The sequence below is a fragment of the Euprymna scolopes genome, chromosome 11 (genome assembly GCF_053919585.1).
Source record: "Euprymna scolopes isolate OS-2025 chromosome 11, ASM5391958v1, whole genome shotgun sequence".
In the NCBI taxonomy this organism is placed as follows: Eukaryota; Metazoa; Mollusca; class Cephalopoda; order Sepiida; family Sepiolidae; genus Euprymna; species Euprymna scolopes.
Window position 1 is genome coordinate 77,879,384 of NC_136492.1, and position 13,723 is coordinate 77,893,106.

A 13,723-nucleotide genomic window follows, 5' to 3' on the forward strand; every position below is an offset into this window, starting at 1 on the left:
CATTAGGGACACTAATTTCTAAGGTTGCTTCTTTCTCCTATATCACTGTCAGGTTTAATAGCTCTGTTTTCTAGCTATGTAGTCGATGGTGCATGACTTATTTCTAAGTGTTCTTTCTGGTATGTGTTCCCAGCACTTGCTCCTATATTTGATGTTCAGTTTTTTTCCCCACAGTGTGTTTGCTGCAATGTTTATAAATAAATACATTAAAATATGTAATTAATACAAAATAAAAAGTTAAACTTATGGAAATTTGTAATCATTTATTATCGAGCTAATGTTTACAGCATTTAAATATTAATTTTTCTCCATTTGTTTATTCGTACCATGAATCAGTTATTGCATATTCACTGAAAATTTACTTTTTTGTTTTATGTGGTGTATTTGTAATATTAAATTAGCAGTAATAAGATTTGGGAAGGTAAGTGTAGAAGGTTGATAAGTGTGATCTACAGAGATCAGTTATAATGCAAACTTATGTACATTTACTACACCGGTCATGATCATTTGCTTGTAGTTTTCATCCAAATTCAGTGCTTGATTTTGATACTCACCTTAATGTCTATCATGTGGTTTCTGTAAACTTGAAGTACTTATCAGGAGACTCTGGTGGTTTGGGCACATACTTTGTTGTCCCACTAATTGACCTGATTCACATGACAATAGCACCAACACTACTACCAAGATGGTGCAAGAAGAGTGATGGTCAACTGGGGATCTTTTGCAAAGGTCAAAGCTGACTTGGGAGCTATGGTCAGCTCTCGCGTCTTCAGTATGCGACAATGGAATCGTGAATGGCTGAAGTATGCTGAAGAGTCAGCAGTGGACAGACCTGGATGAATTGCCTTGGTGGTGAATACACTTGGAGCCAGCTCTATCCACCCCAGGTGAATGCTATCATAAGTACAATAATGTGGTCTATCAAGAGTTTCCCTTCCATATAAGATCACGATTCCAACCAGTAACAACAGTTTATTAAAAGTTACAATGATACTTGATTTCTCTATTTAACGACAGATTTGCAGTTAAGACAAACATCTCTTCCAATCAAATAGTCTCTTCACTTAAGGTCTCCAAGGCCTCTTTCTCTCTCTCTCTGTCTCTCTCTCTCTCTCTCTCGGACCAATCAGAAACCAAAACTATCTCTTCTGTTGGTTTTGCTGGAATCTAGATATCTATTAGACCACACCTTACAGTTACTTGATTTCTTTATTGAACCACAGGCCCTGCAGTCAAGGCAGATCTCTTCCAATCAGTCTTTTTGCTTAAGGCCTCAATGGCCTTTATCTCTCACAGACCAAGTAGAAACTAAAGCTAACCTCTCTGCTCATCTTGCTGGAATCTATATAGATATCTATTGGGCCACATCATGAGACTAAAGATTTATCAACTTTTAATCTATGAACATAAAAATCATGGTTGCCTACCATTTGGAATGTATATAACTTTTTACAATCTCAAGTGGCTCGCAATTACAGTGTGGTAATTCGTATCCTAAAAGATATTATTTCAAAGACATCTAATTTCTTGTATTTTTTTTCTCTTAATATTTTCCTGTTGCAGGCTTGCCATTTGCAGCATGCATCTATGCATCCCACAAAACAGACAGCACTGCATGTCTACAATAACCTACTTTTGAGTAGATAGTGGATTAATTATATAGTAAGGTGATTAGATAGATGGATATTTGAGAAAATCAGTTGTAATTTAAAAATTAAAGAAACTAAAGATCCTGTAGAGTACGTAAAAGTAAAGGCGTTTAGACCTCTTCCACTGCCATCACCAGAAGCAACTCGGAAAGATGGATATACAAGGGTCGTTTCAAAAGTAAGGCCTCCTATTTTTTAACTCCAAAACTAAAATGTGGAAGAACATTGGTAGTGGTACCATTAAAATGAGCAAGCTTTTTTTTCTGCATAGTCATCATTCTCAATGCATTTTAGCCAGCCTCTTTGATGTCTCAGTCGTAAAAGTCTGAAGTGGACTTTGTCATTCTCCTCCTTATTGTCACTCTGAAATCAGCAAACTAATTTCCTAACTGTTCTGACATGAACGTTTACAAAGCTGATACAGTTTAACATGTGCCGATGAATGTTGATCAGTTCAATTTTTTTTCTGAATGGGTGAATTCAATGACACATCTCCACTGCACCATCAATATCTGCAACATAGAGATGAAACTTTTAGGCCATGAATGCAGGAGTTCAATTATCATAATGCAATTTGCAATTTCCTCAGATCCATTTGGGCAGAGTAAAAAATAGAAAGTATTACTTTAAAGACATCCCTTGTAATAAGTAAATAAAATAAGTTTACATTCAACTCTCTTCGTCTCGATTTTTCATTTACTATCCAAGAATACAGTATCAACCCTACACCATGAAAAAAAGAGGATAACTAACAAGCCGAGGGGCTATATAACTCAAGTTTTTTTTTTTTTTTTTTTTTTTTTTTTTTTTTTTTGTACTGAATCTTATTAAAGATTTGTTGGAATGCAATTTAAAAGTCCAAACAGGAAAGCATTGTTCTTATCAGTTGTATGACATATTTTCAGCAGTTTGTGTGTCAATCATTTTATCAATGTATTTAATAACAATAAATAACAAAATTCAATTGTTTAGCACTTTTGCTTGCATACAATTGTAACACATTCAATTTGTGAGATAAAGCACTTTATCTTCATGCTTAATTTTATGAGAACTCAAAATTAAATTGTTTGGGCTAATGTTCTCATCTTGAGTGCTGTTTTCATAACATTTTGGATCCAGACTTCAAATTTCTTCAAGTGCGTGCATTTTGTCACTCTCCGGAATCTTTCTGAACTCGCAGAATTTCAAATTCTCTCAAAAATTCAATAATAAATAAAAATTATTTTAAGCTCTGTTTCAAAACTAAATGTTGAAATAAACCTTTTAATTATGCGCTAGAAGATTTAAAGAACAAATTACACATTTGTATATCTTTTGTTTCATATTATGTTGTCATGAGACTTGTTAAATAACACCTGAGAAAGGAGACTTTATGTAGAATATAGCAAATACAAAATTAATGATAACAATTAAGATGAGGATTCTTGCTTCATTCTAATTATGTAAATCAGAAGTTTTAGTGAAGCGTGCATTTGTGAAGCCTGTGTATAGCTGTAGATATTTTGTCAATATGTGATTTAAATGAATGGAAATAACAAACTTAGACTCATCCTATGGGGAAAAAAAAAAAAAAAAAAACTGTCATTATGATATGCAGCTTAAGTAGCTGAGGGAAGTGATGAATTGTGTGGGAGTCTAAAATCCAAGGGAAGAGACAAATGAGACCATGTTATTTTATTTTCTTTCAAACTGAAAGGATTAGCGGAATTAGCGATAGTTAAAGATAATACACAAAAATATCTAACAATATTTTCTTGTTTTGAATGACACAATATTAGCAATTACAGGGTGTTCGGGGGGGGGGGTAAAACATCTTGGCCAATAGTTGATGTAACTTCAAATACAGCTATTTGAGGATGTTCTGCTGCACACAGCACACTCAAAGAAACTGCTCTGAGGCTTTGTCACAGCCTCCAAACTGAACCTGGAACACAGCTTTTTCATGGTGTCCTTGGAGAGAAACATGAACACCCAATTTGAACCTGGCAATCAGCTAGTTCTTGCTCTTACATGCAGTTCAATTGTTTTTGTTTTTTTGTTTTTTTTAACTGCATTCCACACATAATAGTCCCTGAGGTTACAATAAAGTGAGTTAGGGATTCAGATGTTGGTACTTATGAAGTCATGAAAGTTTTCAGGCAACCACTTCTGGATTTTCCCAGCGATGTGAAACTGAGCTGTCGTGTTTCTATATGTATGGCCAACCTGCAACCATCCTCTTCACCCAACTCTGTCTAAATTGAGTCTAAGTCTCTTTTCAAAGATGATGGACAGTATGACGTATCCTTTGTTGGAAATGTATCTAAAGACCACAGTTTAAATAAATTTAGTCTTCATGATATCCGGAACTTTGTGTAGGACTAGGTTATTCTCCTGTTCTGCATATTGTGCTACTGGTCCTGGCAAAACCAGAGCATCCTTGTCTCAATTGAGTGTTTAACCTTGTTCCTTTGCTTCCCTAAGGTGGCTCCCTTAAACCATGGTAGTTGTCACTTGCAACTATTGTTTGAGAAATAGCAAAGAACCTTTTAACACTTTCTTCATAATTGCCATTCCAACGCCCATTTTTTTGCCAAAATTCACTTTGCATTACTTGGATCTTGACACACCTTGAACTGATCAACATTAACCATTAAATGTTAAACGTTTAAAAAGCTGATGCAGTTGATGTCAGCTGAGTAGAGGAGTTTTCAATTTCTCTCTTTTTTTTTTTTTTTTTTTTTTTTTTTTTTTTTCATTTTTCTTAAACTTTTTCTTCTAGGGGATGGGACATCCAACCAGATGTGACATTTACCCCTATTTTAGTGAGTCCAACCAAGAGATATTTTCAGGATTCTAGCCGTCCCTTTCAATGCAATCGTTTGTATTTCACTTGCACTTGGTTCACCGGGTATGCTTGCTATGTACTTTTTAAAGTTCTTTTTCATAAGCCCAGTTGCTCCTATGATGACTGGAGTGGCAACAGATGTGAGTGACAAAACTCTATAGATGCCCATCCATAGCCACTACCCCCTCGCTGGCAAAAGTGCATTAAAAATGGTGACTATGTAGAAAAATAATACTTAGAGCATAAAAGGGTTGCTCATTTTAATGGTACTACTCCCGTCTTTTGTAGCTCTTTAACTTTTCATAATTTTTTTTTTTTTTTACACAAAAATAGGATCAAATTATAACTTCAGTTCAATTATGATAGATCTTCTCGGGTTAACAGTTTATATCATATAGAAAATTTTCTTTTAAAATGAAAAAAGGTGTGAAGGGTTTAAATTGTTTAATTGTGTGGAATTGTGTGAAAGACGAATGTGTATCTGTCAAGGATAAATAAAGCCTATTGTTTGTTTTCCCTGCATTCCAATTTATTTGATACATTGTTCAGGAAATGTTATATGCCATATTGAATTTGGATGACCATCAAACAAAGAGTTGCTCTGATTTGGTTCTAAGAAACTATTTAGCAAGTCATGTTGTCATCTGAAGTTAGAAATTGTAAAACTTTGCTTTGTCAATGAGCAAAAGTTGTTTTGCTACGTTTCTTTTCCCTCTCTCATATTTTTCTCTGCCCTCCTATTTCCCGTGTCTTCTCTTTCCCCTTCCTTTTCTCTCCTCTCCTTCTTTTTCCCCTTTCTCTCCTCTCCTTCTTTTTCCCCTTTCTCTCCTCTCCTTCTCTTTCCCCTTTCTCTCCTCTCCTTCTCTTTCCCCTTTCTCTCCTCTCCTTCTCTTTCCCCTTTCTCTCCTCTCCTTCTCTTTCCCCTTTCTCTCCTCTCCTTCTCTTTCCCCTTTCTCTCCTCTCCTTCTCTTTCCCCTTTCTCTCCTCTCCTTCTCTTTCCCCTTTCTCTCCTCTCCTTCTCTTTCCCCTTTCTCTCCTCTCCTTCTCTTTCCCCTTTCTCTCCTCTCCTTCTCTTTCCCCTTTCTCTCCTCTCCTTCTCTTTCCCCTTTCTCTCCTCTCCTTCTCTTTCCCCTTTCTCTCCTCTCCTTCTCTTTCCCCTTTCTCTCCTCTCCTTCTCTTTCCCCTTTCTCTCCTCTCCTTCTCTTTCCCCTTTCTCTCCTCTCCTTCTCTTTCCCCTTTCTCTCCTCTCCTTCTCTTTCCCCTTTCTCTCCTCTCCTTCTCTTTCCCCTTTCTCTCCTCTCCTTCTCTTTCCCCTTTCTCTCCTCTCCTTCTCTTTCCCCTTTCTCTCCTCTCCTTCTCTTTCCCCTTTCTCTCCTCTCCTTCTCTTCCCCTTTCTCTCCTCTCCTTCTCTTTCCCCTTTCTCTCCTCTCCTTCTCTTTCCCCTTTCTCTCCTCTCCTTCTCTTTCCCCTTTCTCTCCTCTCCTTCTCTTTCCCCTTTCTCTCCTCTCCTTCTCTTTCCCCTTTCTCTCCTCTCCTTCTCTTTCCCCTTTCTCTCCTCTCCTTCTCTTTCCCCTTTCTCTCCTCTCCTTCTCTTTCCCCTTTCTCTCCTCTCCTTCTCTTTCCCCTTTCTCTCCTCTCCTTCTCTTTCCCCTTTCTCTCCTCTCCTTCTCTTTCCCCTTTCTCTCCTCTCCTTCTCTTTCCCCTTTCTCTCCTCTCCTTCTCTTTCCCCTTTCTCTCCTCTCCTTCTCTTTCCCCTTTCTCTCCTCTCCTTCTCTTTCCCCTTTCTCTCCTCTCCTTCTCTTTCCCCTTTCTCTCCTCTCCTTCTCTTTCCCCTTTCTCTCCTCTCCTTCTCTTTCCCCTTTCTCTCCTCTCCTTCTCTTTCCCCTTTCTCTCCTCTCCTTCTCTTTCCCCTTTCTCTCCTCTCCTTCTCTTTCCCCTTTCTCTCCTCTCCTTCTCTTTCCCCTTTCTCTCCTCTCCTTCTCTTTCCCCTTTCTCTCCTCTCCTTCTCTTTCCCCTTTCTCTCCTCTCCTTCTCTTTCCCCTTTCTCTCCTCTCCTTCTCTTTCCCCTTTCTCTCCTCTCCTTCTCTTTCCCCTTTCTCTCCTCTCCTTCTCTTTCCCCTTTCTCTCCTCTCCTTCTCTTTCCCCTTTCTCTCCTCTCCTTCTCTTTCCCCTTTCTCTCCTCTCCTTCTCTTTCCCCTTTCTCTCCTCTCCTTCTCTTTCCCCTTTCTCTCCTCTCCTTCTCTTTCCCCTTTCTCTCCTCTCCTTCTCTTTCCCCTTTCTCTCCTCTCCTTCTCTTTCCCCTTTCTCTCCTCTCCTTCTCTTTCCCCTTTCTCTCCTCTCCTTCTCTTTCCCCTTTCTCTCCTCTCCTTCTCTTTCCCCTTTCTCTCCTCTCCTTCTCTTTCCCCTTTCTCTCCTCTCCTTCTCTTTCCCCTTTCTCTCCTCTCCTTCTCTTTCCCCTTTCTCTCCTCTCCTTCTCTTTCCCCTTTCTCTCCTCTCCTTCTCTTTCCCCTTTCTCTCTCCCTTGGATGAATTGTTATGTAGCCCCATATCTTAGACAATTATGTGATTTTTATTTTTCAAACCTGTCTTGTTTGTGTCTACCCTTTGTCTGCATGTTTGAAGTTCAGATGTTTAAATAGTTATGTACTGACTGCCCCATACAGTCAGGTTTGTTTTTGTATTCTTTTGGGATAGTTTGCTGCATTCATTTATTTAATTTACCATTTCATTTATTTGCCCACAGTCTTCATTTTCTGTCTGTTTTCTTGGTTTTTGTCTATTAATATAGTTCATTTTGTTTTGTATGGTTGTCAGTAGTGATCTCGTTTCTTTGTTCAAGTGTCTTTTTGATAGCCATGTTGCTGTGTTTTCGTAGGGGTCTTTTCTTTGGTCAGTCTTATAAATCATACACAAAGCTGCTTTTCCCATTTGCTTTCCTTACCTTTTGCTTCTAGTTTCATTACTCTTGTTACCGTTCACTTTGGCAGTATTATTTACTCACTAGGAGTTCTCGCACAAATCATTGGCAAATGTTTGCTGGTAATACCATTGGGTGTTTCCTATTGCTTAAGTGAAAAGTGCTTTTATATTTCCAACATTCTCCACCACTTGGATAGCCATTGCAAATCACTTTTTATCACAACAGTCATTTACCATTAGTTTCTAACTATCAATGATGATTGGCCTTCTCTGTATTTTCAGTGGCAGTAAACCTCCCCAAGGTTCTTCTAGTGGAAGTCTGTTTAGTGCTCTCCCTTCCTCCTCAGTCTTTCCATCCTCTTTGATCATGCATCCATGACCATCTTATGAGGTACCAACTAAAGTTATTGTAAAATTTATCTATTATATAAATCTTGCATGTCTATTAAAATGTATGTATATAGGTATGTTTTTATATCTGCCTAAAACTTAGGACAGAAGCGATGGATTTTAACGAGATTGGTATCATTTTGAAGTTTGACCCTTCGGACAACAAATATAGACAAATTGACTTAATTCCTTCACTCTCAACTAGGTAGGTCGCTTTTTTCGCCTATATTTTCGAAAGTCATCCCCTCTTTTCGATTGACTAGCCTTAATTTAAACCTACACCACTTCTGGTTTAATGATGGGCGCAACAGGCGGGATTTTTCATATTCTTTTCCTCCTTCAGTATGGGTTAGAGCCTGTCTGCCACAACTTAAGGCCCATGGGGCAACTCAACTCGAGGATAAGAGTTAAAGAGTGTACAGTAGTCAATTGGACAATATAGTAATTGTTAGTAATGGAAATTCAGTAAATTTGTTAACTTAAGGGGAACGGCTTATCAAGAACATGTTTACATTGGACTTGAAGACAACCATATTGTAGTCAGCTAGAAAGCAGGAAAATGGAAGACAGTTCCACAGACGTGCAGTTCTAAGAAAGAAGCTTTGTTCATGGAATCTACGTTTAGGTTTAGGCATGGATAAAGAGTGGGGGGAATTATTGATGTTTTCAGCTAGATGAGTGTTTCTTGTGAAAGTTTGGCGAGGGGGGGGCATAGATTGAAGCTCAGTCGAGCACTTGCCATGAAAATAATAAAGCAGAGACAAACTCGCAACATCTCTTCTGTGATAAAGAGATTGCAGGGAAGAAAAAAGGACATCCCGATGAGGCTATATGAAGTCTATTTTGAACTCTATCAAGGCAGGATAAGTCCTTTCTAGCAGCTCCTGCCCAGATGTGACAACAGTACTCCATCCTTGGACAAACTTGGCTCTTGTATAGAGAACTGCATCAGCAGTGAGATATCTACTGGATCAGTAGAAGGATCACACCATTTTTTTATTTTTTTTATTTAATTTTCTAATTTTTTTTTGCAACGCATTTGTCCACCCACCACAGTAGCAGACATAACCTTTTACCATCATAATGCTTTTTTATGCAATAAATTTTTTAATCATGAAACTCAAACATGACAGAAGTTAGCATGCAGCTAATGCGCAAACATAAACGAACCCCTCATTCACTTGTTGAACCATGCATAGACCTGTACTTTGAAGACCAGTTGGGCTGACAAGCCATAAGAATAATGAATCAAGTTTTTTTTTTTTTTTTTTTTTTTTTAATACTTCCCTCTCCATAAGGCACACTGGCAGTTACACACAAGGTCGGTTTTTAATGTGAGAGGGGAAAGCAGCTCCCCAAAAAGAGGCACTCTGATTAATAACAAGAATAAAAAATGTATCTGTCATGAAGGATTTCTCCTCCACTAACCAAGACCAAAAAAGTGAAGTGCGACCCGAAGGCCAAGAATCCTTCTGATGATACAGTAATAATGGTTATTAACCTTTTAAAAACTCAAACCAGACTTGCATCACATTAGTAAGAATTTCTGAAAACTGAAAGTAATTTTAATAAAGACGTATGTTATCAGTGTTAATCGATATTGTTGCTTGCAAATGTAAATCGTTGATATTGGGCTATTCTTCAACAGGGAAACTGGCAGAGAATAAGTTGGTTATTTGAGTCCATAGCATATCTACACCCCTCTCGAAAAAACAAAACATTTTTGTATCTATATATTTTTTTTAATGACTGTTCAATGTATGATGGACATAAGTCCATCATACATTGGACAGTCATTAAAAAAAAAAATCTTTGATTTAGTGCCAAAATAAAAATTAGTTTGTGAAATTACTGAGATAAATGATTTCATGAACAAAAGACCTCTTTCGTAGCTGACTAAAGCAAAAATAAGTAAATAAATAAAAATGACTTTGTTACAGTTGCATGGGTTTGCAACTTTTACAACCACTGCATCTGAATCCCACCCAAAGGCAATCATCCTAATCATTTTTCATCCTGCTGGCCATTGATCACAAAGTCTGAAGCTGACTAGCACCATCACCCATCCCCAATCCTTCCCTTTCTCCATTGGTCAATTAGTTCTGAACAAAATACTCATAGATTACTGAAGTCAGTTTTGGCATTTATGACTAAAATGTTTAATTCCATTATTGAAGCTAGAGAAAATGACTGCCTATTGAAAGAATAAAGGAATTACTTTCTATTATAATGGGTGTACACCCTTTTTTAAAAATGACCCACCCCTCCTCCAAAAAATATTATCCTTTGTTAATGTTTGAAATAATATTCATATAAAATAAAGAACGAAACCTCTCAATCTGTAACGAAAAAAAAAAAAATCTATAAATCAATATAGAAAGAAGAAAAGGAAAAAAGTCTCATCGTGGAAATAGATTGAAGGTGGGAGAACTTTCTATTTGCTTTCTCAATTCCCATAAACACTTAAAATGGATTTGTTCAGCAGATTTTTACAGGCTAAATATAACTGAAATGTGTTGTACCCATTGGGCTTTTAATCAAATGTTCTGTGATAGATCTGTATTTTATTTTTTAACCAACATTTAAAGTAACATTAGGGATAGAGCAGATTTCATTCCTAATTTTACTAGGTATGTGTTGTTGAACTCTGTGCTCAAATATCAACATCATTCTACCGATGTAGTCGGCACTGCAACCACATTTAAAATGATAAATCACATTATGAAGCATAAAACTTTCATGAGGACAACAGTAGAGGTTTGTATGTATGTATGTATGTATGTGTGTGTATGTATGTGTGTGTATATATATATATATATATATATATATATATATATATATATATATATATATATATGCTTTTTATTATAGAGTTGAGGATTTCAGGAATGTGAATTCTCTTAATGGAATTCTGCTTTTTGTCAATTCAAAAAAAAAAAATGGATGAGTTCTGCTTTTTGGTTGAAATCCACTTTTTTTTTTTATTTAAGTGATTTCTGCAACTTACTTTATCATTTTTGTGACAGTACCCCATTTTTCTGATTTCAACTTTTTATTCATTTTATCACTTTCCCATAATATTTTGTAAGCTCGTTCTCCTGTCCTCATGCGAAATGTCCAAATTTCACTAATTGCCTAGTCACTTGCTCCCTAGTTTTCCTTGACCAGAGAACTTTCTTGCAATACATGACATTCATGTTTTTGCCATGGTTTAATAACGAGGATGAATGCTCTACTCGACTATACCAACATAATCAATTTGTCTTCAGGACAATCTTCGTGCTGAGCAAATGTAGTGTGTTCAGCAAATTCTCTGACCTAACATCTTGGGTTTGGTCAGATTTCACTTTTTATCATGGATCTGCACCAGGTAAAATGCTAGTTCAGCATTTACTATCATGTAATAAAACTTTTGGCACAGCTGCTATACAATTCTCCCCTCATGTAGATGCTGTCAGGCAGCAGCTCATTAAATTTTGCCTATGCTTCTGTCACCCTTGTGGTTCTATTAAGTTCACGTCCACCACCTATGCTCAGCACATCTCCTAGGAAACAGTCTATCTCCAGGATATTATGTAGTACTATCTCTGTAGACTACCTTTTCAATAGGGCATGTCTGTCCCAGACATCTCCTATGATTGATGTTGGAGTTCAGAGCTAAATTATCCTTCAGGTCAATACACATTTCTTTGTGGAATTTAGAATAGAAATAGAAATTCATTTTTTATTATCTTTACATAAAGTTACAGTTAACATGTTTTTATTCATTTCATATGTCACTGAAAAGTTAGATGTGGCTTGTAAATTGTAGAAGGAAGAGAGCACAAAGTATTTTCCAAAGAACTTAGGGGTGTGTGGGTTACAAGACAAGATTTGAAAGTAAAATCCTTTTAGGTAACACCTCCTTAGGGAAAATATATTTGACTTGATCTATGAAAAAGTTGCACGTGCCGAAGTTAAATTCTTACAGGAATAACTATGAAATCTAATGATGCAGCAAAAGATTCATTGCCAGTTTTGCTCGAGAAACTGATTTTTTTTGTCATTAGATTTTTTGTGTGCAATAAATTCAGATTTTTCCTTCTAAGAATTTTATCACTAAAGATTTTGTTCTTCAGTTGCATGACTTTTGTACCGTGGATTAGTGCTTCGTAAGTGGGGTAAGCTTGTGTTTGTGTGCATTCACTGCACAGGCTGTTGTCACCTGCTTGCTGTCTTTGTCCAAATTTGACATTAGCCGTAGTGTCAGTCATATAGTCTTGGTCAATGACCTAACCATGATGATTTCCACCTAAGCGTAAAAAGAAAAAAAAAAAAACTCAATTCTTTTGTAAAAAGAATTGAGTTCTCTGCGGTCAACAGTATCATAAAGTAAATACTAAAATGCATTTTAAGTGATATTTCTTCCATCTCTGCAATAAGCAAATTGGCTGCGAGAGTAAGTGTTGAACTGTCACAGATGCTAGTGACGATGCTTCAGGGTTTGAATTTCGGGGGGGGGGGCATTTACCTATGTTTAGTCGCATTGAAAGACGACCCTTCTGTGAATGACTTATACTTCATACTTACTAATTGTTTAGTGTAGTGACCTTCGAATCAAGATCAAAGTGAAGTATATGTTCTTCAGATGCCGCTCTTCAATTTCTTGTTCTGTCAATGGAGAAATCCTTCACAACTGAGACAATTTTTATTTTTGTTCCTTTTCTCCACATTAAAAAACGACCTTGGTGTCTAACTCTGTCCCGTGGGGAGACATTGTAAATAGGAACTATACATTACATATTTCAGTACCTTTCAGGGTTCCATTGACATTTTATCGCTTAGAAAAGGCTGTTACAGTTTGTCCCAAATTCTCAGCAACTCACAAAATCGAATATATAAATGTACACACATGAAATACCAAAATCTTCTGCAAGACATGAAAAGAAACTGGAATCTTAAGATCTCTAGCATTCCAGTTATTATAGGAGCAATTGGGCTCGTGAAAAATTTCAAAAACTACCTGGCAAATATAATCGACGAACCAAGTGCAAGACAGATTCAAACAATTGCTCTTAAAGGGACGGTCATATCTTAAAGATCTCTCGGTTGGAATACCTGAATTAGTGGGTGAATGTTGAGAATCCAGTAGGATGCTCTGCTCCTAGCTTGAATATACTGATAAGAAAATTATAAAAAAAGATAATCACACAGGCAAATATATATATATATATATGCATGCATACACTTGCATAATATAGAATAAGTTGAAAAAAACGAATACATCAAAAATGCAATAAAAGTACCTATTTACTATGCCTTCCCATGGGACAGTTAAACACCAGGGTCGTTTTTTAACGTGGAGAAAAGGTACAAAAATAAAAAAAAATTTGTCTCAGTCGTGAAGGACTGATCCTCCACCGAAAGAGACCAAGAAATGGAAGTGCAGCATCTGAAGAACAGATACTACACTTTGATCTTGACCAAAAGGTAAAATAACTAAACCAAAGAAAACCTGTATTTCTTAAAGTACACCGTTCTAGAACATAAACACCATTTCCTTATTGTTTACTCCCCCCCCCTCCTTTCCTCTCTCTGAGGTGGCAGAGTGGTTGGTGCTTGTCTCAACGTATTCCACCCAGGCTTTCCATCTTAGAACTGGTTGTTGTGATTGCATCGTTATTAGAACCAATAACGTTATTTTCTTTGCATTGTTCTCCCACCCCATTTAGACTTTGAAACAGACAACCGAAATAAATAATAATTAGGATGATGAATATGGGTGACCAGCTGATTCCCCCCCCCCCACTTCCATATTTCTCTATGCGTGGAGGGAGGGTACCCAGCTGTAAATAATGAGGCTAGTTTCATCCAGCCTAAAACAAACGGAATCCATTACTGGATGTAAATGGGGTTATTGGCAAGGGGATGTATATGAGCTTATGTCCTTTTGCGTCGG

General features: G+C 37.0%; 1 protein-coding gene across 2 annotated transcripts in view; it reads left to right on the forward strand.

Moving 5' to 3' along the window:
• LOC145287923 (diacylglycerol kinase delta-like) overlaps positions 1 to 13,723 on the forward strand; it is a 345,479-nt gene that overhangs the window by 133,711 nt on the left and 198,045 nt on the right. The window lies entirely within an intron of this gene.